The sequence below is a fragment of the Pinus tabuliformis genome, chromosome 7 (assembly GCF_031772625.1).
Source record: "Pinus tabuliformis cultivar Carrire ecotype Pingquan chromosome 7, CPIR1, whole genome shotgun sequence".
Lineage (NCBI taxonomy): Eukaryota > Viridiplantae > Streptophyta > Pinopsida > Pinales > Pinaceae > Pinus > Pinus tabuliformis.
In genome coordinates this window covers 1,984,748,805-1,984,762,936 of record NC_142293.1, presented here as the reverse complement: position 1 = coordinate 1,984,762,936, position 14,132 = coordinate 1,984,748,805, and the positions used below count along the sequence as shown (strand labels likewise).

Sequence of the window (14,132 nt, the reverse complement as noted above, 5' to 3'; positions counted from 1 at the left end):
ACATATTTTGCTTCAGCTATAGATAATGCAATTGAACTTTGTTTCTTGCTGAACCAAGACACTAATCTGGAACCCATATAGAATGCACCACCACTAGTGTTTTTTCTGTCATCCACACTTCCTACCCATTCTACATCTATATATGCATGAAGTGTAAGATCTGTATCTCTAGGATACCATAAAGAAAAGCTTTGTGTTCCTTGAAGATATTTGAAAATCCTTTTGATTGCCTCAAGGTGTGTTTCCTTTGGATTGGCTTGGAATATTCCAACTATTCCCACTGCATGTGTGATGTCTGGTCGGGTACCTGTTAGATATACCAGACTACCGATCATGGATATGTAGGTTGGTTGATGTACAACTGTTGATTCATCATTTGCGTTGATGCTGCATCCTGTTACCATAGGGGTACATACTGGTTTAGAATCTTCCATGGCATATTTCTTCAAGATCTTCTTGAGGCACTTGGTTTGTGATAGAAAAATACCATCTTTATTTTGTTGAAATTGTAAGCCAAGAAAATATGTGAGCTCACCAAGCATGGGAATTTCAAATTCTCTCTGCATTACCAAAGCAAAGTTTTGACTCATGGTTTCTTCATTGCTACCAAAATGATATCATCAACATACACAACAAGTATTAGCAATTTATCATTGTCAATTTTTATATATAGATTGCTATCAGCTAATCCTTTTGAAAAGCCTTGTTGATGTAGATATTTGTCAAGATAGTAATACCATGCCCTTAGAGCTTTTTTTAGGTCGTAGAGGGCCTTTCTGTGTCTGCATACAAGTTCTGGATCATTTCCAAGGATGAATCCATCTGGTTGCTCAATATATACTTCTCCTTCTAAGTCCCCATTAAGAAAAGCAGATTTTACATCCATTTGGTATACTTTGAAATTTTGAAAACTAGAAAGAGAAAGAAACATTCTTATGGCTTCAAGTCTTGCAACAGGTGCAAAATGTTCTTCAAGATCTATACCTTCTTGTTCAGCATACCCTTTACAAACAAGTTTGGCCTTGTTTCTAATAACTTCTCCATTTTCATTCAGCTTGTTTTTTAATATCCATTTGGTTCATATGATATTCTTATCATGAGGTCTAGGAACTAATTCCCAAGTATTATTCTTTTCAATCTGCTCAAGCTCTTCATTCATGGCCTTGACCCAACATTTATCTTTGCATGCTTCATTTACATTTTGTTGTTCGACGGAGGAAAGCAATGCAAGATAGCTTGAGGATTCTGTAATAGTTCTTCTTGTCTGCACACATGCCTCTTTCTGTCCCAAAATTTAAGTCTCTGGATGATTTTTCTAGACATACCTAAATGGAGTCTTTTCTTCTACCGTTATCTGTTATTCTGGTGCTTCATTGGTTTCTTCTTCTTCAGAATTTGTCTAATTTGATGTGGAAGGATAATCCTAATCTTCTTCACAATTTTTTGTTTTTACCTGCTTTGGATTTTTGCCTACTTCATCAATCACAACATTAATACTTTCAACAATTTGCCCAAGTATTTTATTATAACATTCTTATCCTTTACTTTGGGAAGAGTAACCAAGGAGAATGTTTTCATTTGCTCTAGGTTCAAACTTACCAAGGTTTTCATCAGTCCTTTTGATGTAGCATTTGCTTCAAAAAACTTTGAAGTATTTTACAGTAGGAGTCTTACCATTCCAAAGTTCATGAGGAGTTTGAGTGTTGTTTACCCGAATATTTGTTTTGATGAGAATAGTGACGGAAACGAATGCAGCTTCACCCCAGAAGGTTGCAGGAGTTCCAGACTCATCTAGCATAGCACAAGCAATTTGTTGAACAGTTCTGTTCATCCTTTCTACCACTCCATTCTGTCGAGGAGTTCTTGCGGTAGAGAATTCCCTTCTTATTCCATGTTCTTCCCAGAAGTTGAAGAATTCATTCGAGGTAAATTCCCCTCCTCGATCAGACTTGAGGAATTTGATTTTCCGATCTGATTGATTTTCAAACAAGGCTTCGAAGGCTTTGAACTTTTCGAAAGCTTCGTCTTTGTGCTTTAGAAGTCCTATCCAACACATTCTTGAAAAATTGTCCATGAAAAATATAAAATATTCTTCTGCACAAGGTGACTTTTTCCTTGATGTTCCACACAAGTTAATATGAACAAGTTCAAGAGACTTATTAGCTAATCCTTCCTTTTTAGGGAAATGTGTTCTGGTTGTCTTAACAAATTGGCATGATTTGCATATTGTATTTTCTAGAATGTGGATATCGGGAAGATCACGAACCGCCTGGTATCTGCATGCTTTTCTTATTTGAGGGAAGCTTAGATGCCCCAGTCTTCTGTGCCATAGCCAGTGTTCATCATTTTTTCTTAGATAGTACTGTTGTTGTCCTCCTTTGAGTATGTACAAGTTGTTTGGAGTTCTTACACCTTTGATCACTATTTCTCCTATATCAAGCTAATGAACAACACATCCATTTGATCGAAATACTACTTGATTTCCTTGATCACACATTTGACTGACACTCAATAGGTTATGCTTTAGACCATCAACATACATAACATTCCAAACTTTAACCTTTTCTTTTAAGAGAACAAACCCTTTACCTTTTATGATTGTAGGAGTGTCATTACCAAATGAGACCTTCTTTTCTTTTTCTAAGGCATTATATGACTGAAGTTTTTCTTTATCACCTGTCATGTGTTTTGAGCATCCACTGTCGATATACCACTGATTTTCTTGTCCTTTTGCATACAAGGCTATTCCACATCTTTCTATTTGCAGTTCTTTCTTTCTCCATGTTTTGGGACCCAATGAAGCTTGCTCCTTCTGAGATGTTTACCGAAATTTACTCCTGCATTCAGAATCTTCATGACTTGTTGTTACAGATAGAGCATTCTATTTCATTTTCAAGAGTATAAAAGTTATTGTAGGTCCTTTTCGTGATCCCAGTCACATTCCTTTGATTTCGTGCTTCTATGGTCATGATGGTCTTGTAAGGAATACATTGAGTAGCTTTGTGTCCAAGGTTATGACATGAAAAACATTGGCCATTAAAGAAATTCCCGTGATTATGAAATCTACTGAACTGATGAATGTAGTTTCCATTGACATTCATTCTTGAAGAAAATTGAGACTGATTTTCCTATGGTTGGTTATAGCTTTTTTTCATCCTTGAAGTGGATTGAAATCGATTTACCTGATGATCTTCTTTATGCCTTTGCTGACGATTGTCAACCTATTCACTTCTCCTTGCTGCATCAACATAGCTTTTGGAGGTTGATGTCTTCTGTGCTTGAGATGTTTCTTCAGTATATTTAAGACCTGCCATTATCAGAGGAGAACACTGCACTTTCACAAATCTAAGATTGAGTGTTTTTTTTTTTCAATATATTTTCTTAGACCCACAATTTGACATTCTAACTTTTCATCTTGTTTTTCTCTTTCAGCGAGTTGGAATGTCAGAGTATCTATAATCATACTCTTTTCTTCTAAACATATTTTAAGTTTAGAAATTTCTTCATAGAGACCATCTTCATCTAAAGCATCCAAGAAATTATCATCTTCAAAATCCATCAGAAGTCTATAGTCATTACCATGTTCATCTTCATCACTATTTGACAAACCATCACTATCTTCATGTGTATAATAGCTCTTCTTACTTACATTCTATTTTCTATTCCATTTTGCTGGTTCCTTACCTTTAGCAAGCTTATCTTTATGACAACATTTGGCCACATAATGACCGACTCTTCCAGAAGCAAAGCATTTGAAAGGTAGCTTACCTCTGAATCTTCCAGTACCTTGTTGAAGGTTCTTGACAAAGTTTGCTTATTCCTCTCCTTCTTAATTATGTCCCGATTCATTGGGTTCTTCTGTTCCTGAAGCTTTGAATGCGGCTTCCCTCATATCTGATGGACCCCCTTTTCTCATTTTGAAAGCATTTAGGATCCTGTGTAGCTGTGTCATAGTAATAATCTGAATATTCTACTTTTCCTCTATTGTAGAAACTTTTGATTCGAACTTAGAAGACAAGGATCTTAAAACCTTTTCAACTACAGTAACTTCTTTTATCTCTTCACCCAAGTTTTTCATGCGATTAATAATCTCATCTATATGTAAGGAGTAATTAGCTATACTTTCATCCTTGTGCATTTTGAGAGTTTCATATTGAATTATGAGATTTTATAGTTTTGCACGTTTTACCTGGTCGTCTCCTTCATAGCTTAGAATGATCTTGTCCCATATTTCTTTGGCAGTTTTGAGCTACATAACCTTGACAAATTATGATTGTGACAGACTCCCTAGTAATGTATTGACAACCTTGGCATTTGTTTCGCACTGCTTTTTACCTATTGTATCTGTAAGAATTGCTGATGGAAATTTGTATACTCCTTCCACAATTTCCCAAACATTTGTTCCAAGAGATTGAAGATAGGTTGTGGTTCTTACCTTCCAATAGACAAAGTTTCTCCCATCAAAGATCGGTGGTCTAATGGATCCCTCTCTTTTGTAGTGACTCATGATGATGGATCTTTCTTCGAGCGATCAAGCTTCTTTTGAAGAACCTGCTCTCATTCCAATTGTTGGAAATAATACTGAGAGAGGGGTGGGGTGAATCAGTATTAACAAGTTAGTAATATTTAATTTCCATATTCTAATTCATATACGCTACTTCAGTTAATTAAACTTGCGTGTATATGCAACTGTATATAAAGAAACTAACATATACCCTGTACACTTATAATTTAGTTAATTCTTCATAATTTGATCATTAATATGTACATTAGAACCATATAAACAGTAACTAGGAGCAGTAAAAATAGATCAGACAGTCACACACATGAACACAAGATATAAGATGGAAACCCAATGTAGGTGAAAACCACCTGCTGCAATCGTCTCTACCTTTCTTTGAATAAGAAACTTATTTTACAATATTTTGAACCGGTCTAGTCTTATACCAGTACGCATGCTTCTACCTACAGAATTCTACAACCTTCTCTCGTTCTCCAGCTTCTCCCGGAAGGCAGCTACAACCCCCTAGCTCTTGGACTAGCTGATGTACTAGTACATAAGTGCTGACCTACAGAAGGCTACAACCTTCTCTTTTCTTCCAGGGACCACGTTTCGTAAAATTTCAGACTGGATCCATCCATCTAACATCAAATATATATCTACATCAACCAAAAGTGAATCAAACAATCACTTGTCTCTAACTAGAACACAGTAACAGTAACAAAACCCAATCCAGAACCCAGAACACTACAATAGTAAACAGAAGTAGCTAAAACATATTTTATGAGGTGTAAGCTACCTCAATATGTCGAACCTGCGTGCATACACACTTTTCTCAAGGTGGACCTGCATATACGCAGTTTTGAAATACCGAACCAACTTGTATATGTGCCTTTGCTATATTGAATCTGCGTACAGATTTGTAAAAGATGATTTAACCTTTACCACTATTCAGACATTATTTATACCTAAATCATCATATTTACAGATTACGACATGTGCCAATTATTCAGATAAAATATCAAAAACCACACAAAGATACTTCTCTTCAAGCCTTAAGATCTGGACCCATCAATAGAACTTACCCTTCTTCAAGCTCTCAGGTTCCTACTTGATTCAGATCCAGCTATGCAGCATTACCCAATGACCAGTATTCTAGATCTTGCTCCTCATTAGATATTCACTACTTGAGTGCCTTTTCCTAATGATCTTCTCCTCTTTTTATAGTCTTAGGCCTTACTCAATACCATGGTCCAAAACCACTTAGAACCGATACCTTGGACCAAATACCTAGGGTCAACACGTCAGACAAGATACCTTGGACCAATACCATGGATTACAATACCATGGTCCAAATACCACGGACCAAAACCAAATTCTCGAACATGTACGTGCCTTTCCTTGCATGAAAGTGCGTGTATTAAATATCCGTATTTTGGTCGTCGAACCTGTGTGTATACGTGGCTTGGTCAATGGGAACCCACATATATCTCCTTTTCCTTCATTCTGTGAGCCTGAACTGTGATCTGTCATCTGAGTGAGTTGCCATCAAGGAAAACACCTATGTCATAGCGTCGAACATGTGACATAATGCCAACAAAAATGTTATCTTCAACTAAAGTGATAAATGAAAATAGACGCACAAATTTCTATCCCAATATTTCTAATTCTCATGCTTATGTTACACTGCAATTTTCATTTTATCCAACATAATCAAACATAGCGGAGCTAGCAATTTCTAGTGAGAATTTCTCATGCTCCGTTTTTGTAGTTGTATTGTTTCCTCTAGTTATCTTTAAGAAGTAGTAACACTTCAACCATAAAATTGGTTAATAGAAATCTAATGGGTGGAGCAAAGTACTACTAACACAAGAGTATAATAAGAAAATAAAAAAAAAATAAGACAAGGATTTGAAAATTATGATACTAACTGGGAATATAGCTTCATTATAGTAGCTTTCAATTGTTAGCATACTATTCTAGGGTAAAAAGAATCAAATTCCCAAAAGCCAACAAACTATGTGTGCCCCTTGTTTTCCTTGTAATTAATTGAGTGAGATTAGCACATGCAATTTCCATCTAGAATCTTTGAAATGATTCTATAAATATTCAAAGAAAAATAAATGTTACTCATTCATTTTTCTCTAATGTAGATAAAAATGAATATGCTAACCTGTTTTTGAGTTGAGGGGTTATGCAGTTCATCATGTCCAAAATCATTTCTGATTGTCATGATTGTTTTTTTTAATGCACAAACAATAGGCCTATATTTGATCAATTTTTTTCTAATTGAAAGCTAAATTTCCTTCGAGTTTATGTTAATTTTAGGTATGTTCTACGCTTAGAGAAATTTATTTCAATTTTCATAGTTAGCTCAATATCTTTCCTAGATTAGCAATCACATAGGCATTAAAGTAAACTTCAGATAGAACATAAACATAAATCGTAGAAGACAAGCTAAGACAAGAGGACACAAGATGTAAACCTAGCCAAGGACAAACCCCAATGTGGGGAAACCCTCGATCAATTATTCTTATATGTTCTTCAATAATTCAGTAGAGAGAGAGATAGTACGTTTACAACAGAAGTCAACACTTTGAATTATCTAGATAAGAGCATAGATCATCTCTAAGAAGATGATACATGAGATGAGTTGAAGACATGCTACTTCAACTAATTCTCCAAGGTGACTCCTTCGCCTATCATTGTGTTGCATTTCATCATCATGCTGCGCCTCATCATGCTGCACCATGTTGCACCCATTATGACTATGCTGCATCTCATCATTCTTCATTAATCATGATTGTACCCATCACTGTACTGCATTATGTGCCATTGCTGCACCATGTTTCCATACTAACCTATGTGTTGGCTGCATCTTGCTTGCTTGTTGTCCCTATCATGCTTGTTGTCCTTTGCATGCTTGTTGTTGCACGCTAGCTATCTCTTGCATGCTAGCTGTAACATTTCATGCTTGGTGTACTTACTGCTAAGTACTATACAACTGTCCCAATGTTAGTTATTTGTCCCTTGCATGCTGCTCTCCTTCAGAGATAGATGCTCTCGTTGTTCCAGTAGTTTTGGGAATTTCGATTGTTCCTAGCAATTCCATCAGTTCCAGCAGTTTCGGCTATTCCTGGCAGTTCAAGCAGTTCCATATTTTCTCAGAAGTTCCGGATTCTGCCATCTGCATCATCTTTCCCAGCTATTCCAATAGTTCTGGCTATTCCCGGCAGTTGCAGCTATTCCCAGCAGTTCTGGCAGGAAATTTTGGTTATTTCTGGTAGTTTCGGCAGTTCCCGGTAGTTCTGACAATTCTGACAATTCCGTCTATTCCTGAAAGTTCTGAAAGTTCTGGTAATTTTGAAAATTTTGGCTATTCCCAGTAGCTCTGGCAATTCCTGGCAGTTCTAGCAGTTTCATCTCTTCCCGGCAGTTCCGGCAGTTCGACAGTTCCGGCTTTTCACGACAATTCCGACTTCTGCCCTCTGGATCAGGGTAGTGTTATCCCTTAGGATCTCTCCTCCTACTAAAAATAAAAGACAAGTACAGAGGAATAGATCCCAAGTGTGTTGAAATGACTTGAAGGCCACCTCTATTTATACTAAAATGTTGAGCACAAGTGGGGTTTATTTGGTTGCTGGTCGACTTTGATGAATTGTCCCATAACAGAAATAAATTCATATCTCCATGAGTACTTATCGGAATTGAATGATATTTAGATCAATCCTACACCTCTTGATGAGATGGGTCCAAGAAAAATATTATCTTCCATTAATAAGATGATCCACATGGAGTTAGGCCCTAATTGCCAATTTAAACACTCCCTCTCAACTAGGGAGAACTCCATTCGCTAATCCATATGTCCGACTGTACTATCTCTGCCATCAGTGCCCTGCACTACTCTGCTCTGCTCTATTGAACCATGAAGAAGAAGAATTGATTAAGAATGTCTCATACCATTCTCTACTGACCCAAAGTCAGTTTCATATGAAGAGAGTGTGTCACATCACTCTTACCGGCCCGAAGTCAGTTTTATTGATCCCAGATCAGTTTCATTGATCCCAAATCAATGGAGGTCGTCGTAGCATAGGGAGTACGGTAGACACATCGATGCATCCATCGATAGTATTACTATGGTCCCTAACCCCATTTCCCTTCTCATTGATTAGATGAGAGGTACTTCCCATGATTCCCAGACTGCATGGGTAGGATGCCTCGACAGGAGAACTAATCATCCTATCCATAGGAGAATGAATCATCTTGCCCCAAAATCACCATGGGAGAACTAATCATCCCGAACCACAAGAGAACTAATCATCATGTTTCACAGTTGCCATGAGAAAAATAATCATCCTGGCCCACAGGAAAACTAATCATGCTATTTCATAGTTACCATAGGAGAACTAATCATCTCAGCCCACAGGAGCACTAATCATCTTGTTCCACAGTTGCCACAGGAGAACTAATCATCCCGGCCCACACGAGAACTAATCATCCTATTCCATAGTTTCCACCAGAGAACTAATCATCCTGTTTCATAGTTTCCATGGGAGAACTAATCATCCCAGCCCACAAGAGAACTAATCATCCTTTTTCACAGTTGCCACAGGAGAAATAATCATCCCGGCCCACAGGAGAGCTAATCATCCTATTCCAAAGTTTCCATGAGAGAACTAATCATCTTGACCCACAGGAGAACTAATCATCATCTTCCATAGTCGCCATGGGGTATCACAGGCGAAGGTTGAAAGTGTCATCTTGTACATAGCACACCACTAGGGGAGGGTGAGTCACCCTGTGGTTGTATGTTGCTCCAGTAAGTACCTCAAGCCCCTAGAGCTCCCAAAGCTCAATGCATGCAACATGCAGGACCCTTATAAGAAGGTCTCTCATAGACTCCAAGTCATTCGGGAAAGTCACAGATTTAACCTCTCCCCAGGGCTTTGACAAAATGTCTGCGACCTGTACATCAGTCTCAATGCGATGGAGCCTCCTCGCTCATCAACTTACCATATCCTAGATAAGGCAGTATCTAATTTCTATCTGCTGGACCAATCATCGAATACGGGATTCCTCAATAATCGAATCCCCCCTCTAGCTGTCATAGAGAATCACAGTGGTATTCATCATGTGAACAAACAACTCACTTAAGAGCTTCCGCAACCATGCAACTTCACACGAGACCATACTTGTAGCTACGTATTTGGTCTTGGTGGTGCTTATAGCAATCGACTTATGCCTCCTTCTCATCCATGATATCGAAGCAAAATCCATAGAGAGCCAGCACTGAGAAGTGCTCTAGTGATCCTCCACACTTCCTGCCCAGTCAGCATTCGAATAATCATGCAGTTTCATATCTCTGGTAGTGTATCTCAATCCATGAGAGATTGTGCCTCGAAGATATCTCAAAAGTTTCTTGGAACCAATCCAGTGAGGCTCAACCAAATATGAGCTCACCGTGGTAATTGCAAAACATATGTCGGGATGGAAGTTCACCAAGAACATCAACGCGAATGAGTTTATGAAACTCAGAGGCATTTCCCAAATCTGGTCCGACATCACTACCATATAACTTCTGAAAGTTAAGATCGTCAAGGTAGTCACAGGCTTGCAGTTTATGGTTCCACATCCGGAATCCAACTCCCTCTTACTTCTACAAATGATAAGGTTTGCACCTGTCAAAAATATTTCGTCATCATAAGGTGTTGGTATGAGAGGTCTATCATCCACAACCTTCAGACAATGGTTTGGATCAGCTTCACTGTTAGTGAATCTCATCTTCATCTGACAGCTATCAATCCTCTCATAGTATGCCCGAGGAGTTTTGCTTCAAGCCATAGAGGGATTTCTTCCACCTGCATACGTGAGATTCCTGATCATCAATCTCAAACCCCTTGGGTTTTTCCAAACCTGTGGACCTACTACATGAGGGGAATGGTCCCCTTGTAAGATTTTCCTTCGATACATCTAAGACATGTACTTTCATGCTCTTTTTGAATTCAGGCATCCTTGTCACCATCTGACTCACAAACCTCCAGTGCTATGTGTCAATGGACATGGTCCCTAGTGGACTTCCTACAACTTGATACAACCTTGAACTCAAAAACATTTTTGAAAATTCTATTTTCAAACACGTATCTTTCCATCGATGAGTGCCACCTCGTAACCTTTGACTTCCATTACTAAAATGGACACCAGGTTCTTCTTACGATGAGGTACATAAAAGAGATTCTGTAAATGAATCGCGTTATCCTCATTCAATTGAGGGGTAACATTCCCTACACCCTTTCTAGGATAGGTGGCATCGACTCCAAGTATAATCCCATGATTGTTTCCATCTCTACCAAATTAGAGAGTGCACCCTTCTATCCGATGAAGTGCCTTGAAGCACTACAATCAATAAGCCAAATTCCAAAAGAATCTGAAGGAGAGGGCGAATACAAGATAACGCTTCTTTATATTATCAAAAACAATAGTTGATTCTTCATACTTGGGGTTCCTTGCTTTCTTTGAAGAGTCATCCATTTCCTTGATGACCTGCATTACCTATCATTCTTTTGATCATTGAAGATGTCCCTGGAATGATTGTTATCTTCATCAAGAGATGTGTCTCTTCCATTCGAACACTCCTTCGTATAATGGCCGAACTTATTAAAACCAAGGAATATGCCTTTCCTTCCACCCTTAGATCTAGACTTCCCATTGAACTGATCTTTAGGTAGGCCATCAGAAACTTCTACTGCACCATTCTGATAATATTCTCTGCTTCAACTTCTCTGTTGGTGATGTTATGCCCCTATACCAATAGGTGTCATATTTCATGATTGACTTGGTTTAGCTTTGTAATATGTTCATACCTTTACTTGTTGCAAAGGTTTTCCACATTTGTAAAAAATCAAAAAATTAAAAAAAAATGTAAAGAGGGTATACCCTAAAAGAAAAATCAAAGGGTGAAAAGAAATAAAGAGAGGTAAAAAAATGATAGATAATGAACGCCACCAAAAAATAAAAGACCAGGAAAGTGTGCAAGTCTAAATGCCACTACTTTTTACTTTTGCACAATAAAAACATTATGTGCAGCTTGTCACTTATGCCACAATTCATGAATAGTCAAACAATTTAAGATTGTCTAGTTCATATTTTCAATTTCATGTCTTAGAAGTAGAGAATAAAGATTTGACCAAACAATGTATTCTTGGCAGATAAGTAGATAGGTAGAGTGAAAAAAAGGAGCTCAACAGTTTAATCTGAGCCCTTGGATGTAATAAGTGTAGACTTAGGTAGGCATCACCATGTAAAAGAAAAGAAAGTTTGATAAGGGTTTTCCAATCTAAGTGCACCCTAGTAAAAGAGTGAAAATGCTAGGTTAAAGTAGGTAGGGTAAGTAGATGATGGTTGCAAAATAATATGTGGTGAATGATGAGTCTAAATGTGTAAATATTTTACTTTCATCACAAGGCAAAGACATGTATCACATGGAAGGCACATCAAGCAAGAAAAGTCAAAAATAATTAACTTCCCTTCTCATTTCCCCTAAATTTTCACTAATTTCCCCTAAGTGCCAAGGTATCTATCAAAGTTAGAGGGGCTTAGAGCATTTCTCTAACTTTTGGAGGGACCAGACCCTCGGCCCGATAATTTATAATTCCTAAGTGCTTAAACCCCTTCATCAATATTCACCATTTCATAAAATCATTCATTCCCTTAATAAATATTTTCCTAAGTAAAATCATATTTTACTTAGGGAACATAAAACACTCTACATAAAAACCTTCATGTTCACTTAGCCTAAGTTTTAAATATACACATGAAAATGTTTTAGACTTAGTGATTTTTCCATTCATTTAGTCATATTAACTACTAATTTATGTTAATATATAGTTCCCTATAAAGGTTACCCACTCTGGTATTATTATAACTATGTAAAAACCCCAAATTCTTATATATCCCGCCCCTCGGTTAAATATAACCATAATAGAGTTAATAAATGGGATTAATTAGTTAAACCTTAACTAATTAAGAACCCCGACCCTGCCATATTAAGTGAGGATTAATTAATAAATCAACAACCAATCCCATCGCTCCCGATGTAATTAAAAACCTTTAATTATGTTGGGCCCGCCCTCCATTAACTTTCCACCACCTCACCTCCCTGATAGGCGTCCGATCGGATCCTTCAGATCCGATGGTTGTCGTGCATATTGCACGACCGTCTGCGACTAAACTTTAGTGCGTGATCGCGAGTGGTTTTCTAAACAGTGCCATCGCTATGTGTCAAGTGCTGTATGGAATCGCGTGGTCACGGCCAAATACCACGTCTCCTCCATTAGCGTGGCCATGAAAACCGCTTACCATTTCCCGCCACCGAAAAAATCTCAAATCATTCTCTTGCTGATGCCACATATCCAAATCCAGAAACCAGCAAAAGTTGACTTTGCATAAGAAAAAAAGGTAATTAGTTTGTCATCCTATTCTGCCAATGCATGCATGCAGCAACCTGAAAGTTGAAAATCAACAAGCTCGTGCACCCAACCGTCAACTACCCTCAGACTTGCGGTTCGACACCACTCCGAGTCTGCCATTCACACCCAGTGTACCTGCATTCCATTACCCATCCCTAAAAATAGGTATTTACCAATTCCCGTCAAGAAACCCTGTAAATACTTGCTTTCCTGTACAATTAATTGGAAAAAACCCAAATTTCACGATAATTCTGTTACTGCATTTATAATTCAAGTTCCCTAGACCCTCCGTTTTCACCAATTTCACATAAAAACCCCAGTTTCCTATCTGAATCCACAAGAACCATAATGGAAACCCTTGTGGCCCTTAATGTAGCCCCTATTACTAGCCCCCATAGTGATTTAGACTATCTGCCCCTAACAGATAAAGATTTTCAAATAAAAGACCTAGAAACTGAAAAAGACCACTTGAAAGTATTTTGCCAATGCTAGGATAATTTCATGAATGGCTATGATGCCATAGGACATTAGGAATCTAATCTCCCAGTGTATTTTGTCCCCTCTATGCACATTTTTCCTGACATTATCCATCAATGTCATGCCAACTATGATCCCAACCTCAGAGCAGAAATGTCCCCAAATCAAACTGTCCTCTTCACAATTACTACAGACTCAATCAATGAGATGCTTCAGTTTTAGCTTGGCCAAGCCCTCACCCACATTTCCCTTTGAGATTTCCTAGAGAAATCATCCAAATTTTCCCAGTCTAAACTCAGTCACCTTTGCCAGACCTTCATTGATAAATATCATCAACCAAAAAATCCCCCTCCTTATTTGTCAGTTCTCTTCACAGAGATAGGAAAAACTATAGTTGATATGATAGCTGCAGTACCAGTGAATATGTGGATGAATTGACCCTAGTCTTGATGTCCATCTTTACCCCTGGTCAGCCTCCTGCTATCAAGTACAACTATGCTGCATTTATTGCTGAGAAAATCCATGACTAGTTCCTGAGGCTGGAAAATGAAAAATTGTTCAAGTACTCCACATTCATATATCACCTTATCCTTTACTATCAGTCTAACAAGTTCCCATTTTCTATAAGTAAACTTGATACAAAAGGGTAATCCTAGATCAATCATTTTTCATACTTCTATCTTTCACCA

General features: G+C 37.9%; 1 pseudogene; it reads right to left on the bottom strand.

Moving 5' to 3' along the window:
* Positions 1-12,778: 12,778 nt before the first annotated feature.
* LOC149256429 (DNA replication licensing factor MCM4-like) overlaps positions 12,779-14,132 on the bottom strand; it is a 44,128-nt pseudogene continuing 42,774 nt past the window's right edge.